The following is a 1,890-nucleotide window of genomic DNA, read 5'->3' as shown; positions in this document are numbered from 1 at the left end:
GGGCACTAATCCCATTTACGAGGGCTCTCCCCTCATGACCAGCTTATTTCACAAAGGATCCACTTCCAAATACCATCACATTGGAGGTTAGGATTTCAACATCTGAATTTGGGGAGAACACAAATATTCTATCTATAATATTTTCATCGGAAAGTCTGTAGTTTCTGATCATCATGTAACAGCAATCATTTTCATTTCGTGGCATACACTTGTGTTTTGTAAGTTATCCTTCTTTGAAGAGTAATTCTTATCCTTCTACCTACAGTTCCACCAACAGTAGTCGAGGTATATTCAAAGAGAAAGAGAAAAAAGGAATGAGAATATTTCGAATTAAAAAAAAAATTTAGACCAGTTTCCAGGAACATGCTTCTCACTATAAATCTTTTGCAGATTATCTGAGTTACATTGTCCAAAGGTTGCTTACAAAACGAATCGATGCAACTGCATCTTTCCTTAAAGCAAATCCTCCAAGTGAGCAGACTGTTCCTCTCTTTTAAATCAGAAGTTTAGCATCAGAAATGGTATTTTTTTTCCTTCTCTTTTATTTTATACAGACTTTGGCAAGGTGTGTCACCTAATTAACATAACAAATGTAATTTTAAGTGACTTTCTCTTTTTTATGGCTCCTTATTTTTCCTCCAGTGTAGTAAATTGCTGTTCCATTGTTTCTTATTCTTCCTCTTTCTCATAGAGTATGCCCAACTCGAAAGACAGTTTTAGTTTATTTCTATGAAAGCCCTCTAGTGATTTTTATGCTTGTCAACAAAAGAACAGTTTCCTGACCAGCATCAGCAATAACTCCTGTTCAGTCGATTCAGTTTAAGGTTAGTACTGGCCTATAATATAACTACATAAATAGGTGTAGCTTTAAAGAAAACTGGAAATAATGTATAAGATTGTCATATCTTTGAACAGATATTTTGTTACAAAAGGCAAGTTTGTTCTGTTTTGATTCAGAAGTATAATAAGTACAAATGAGTATAAATATAAACAAGGCTAACGATGGCAAAAACACCCCATAAGATAGTGACTAGCTCATCTCAGAGTATTAAGTTAATACTTAATTAAGATAATTTGCAGAACTGTGGTAAAGGGGTTTCCTATGATGGCTGGGTTTCTCTGATTCTCATGTGAGTACACTGTTTGTCATGAAGCTAAAGAGGAAATCCTTGCTTTTTAAATCCAAAATGGTTTAATTTGAAGAAGACTTGAGTCCTTTCACATCATAAAGTATGGGTTAAAATTTTAGATTACAGATAAATTCTTCGTTTACCCAAGGAACAATAATTCAACATAAAATGTTAATTATAATGTAGGTTGTTTATTTTTATAAATAAAATGCTACTCTAAGTCTGAATATTACAGACAAACATACACTAATTTCCAGAAAGCACCGTAGATGGAACACTTACTCTGGCCTTCTGCATGCAACCTCAGCAACGGAAGTTAGCACAGAGCCTGATGTGAGTGAGGAATGGTGGTTGACTGTGCTGGGAATCCTAAGCCATCATACATCAACTGATTAACTTCAAGAGACTGGCTTTTTCTCTTAACAAGACACTTTCTCAAAGCCCTGATGTGCTGTGTTCAGAGTCAATATTTGTTGTCTTTGTTTTCTCAAAATGCTATTTCAGTTCTGATAACGCGAAGTCAACTTGTTCAAGGTACTAAATCAGTCTTAAAAAGATGTATGTTTGCAATAATCCAGGATTTTCTAAAATAAAAATTTTTTTCTTTGCTTTATGAAAAGAAAATTAAAAAAAAAAAGGAACTCCCTACCTGCTTTCTGTGACAACTAGAAAATTCCCCATAGTCTGATAAGTTTTTTGGCTTTTTTGGGACTTTCTAATTTATAGCTTATCACTGTTCATTGTCCACCCTTACTGCCCA

The sequence above is a fragment of the Pteropus medius genome, unplaced genomic scaffold (assembly GCF_902729225.1).
Source record: "Pteropus medius unplaced genomic scaffold, Ma_sr-lr_union100, whole genome shotgun sequence".
Taxonomy (NCBI): domain Eukaryota; kingdom Metazoa; phylum Chordata; class Mammalia; order Chiroptera; family Pteropodidae; genus Pteropus; species Pteropus medius.
The sequence above is the reverse complement of the archived record's forward strand: the minus strand, read 5'-3'. Positions refer to the sequence as shown.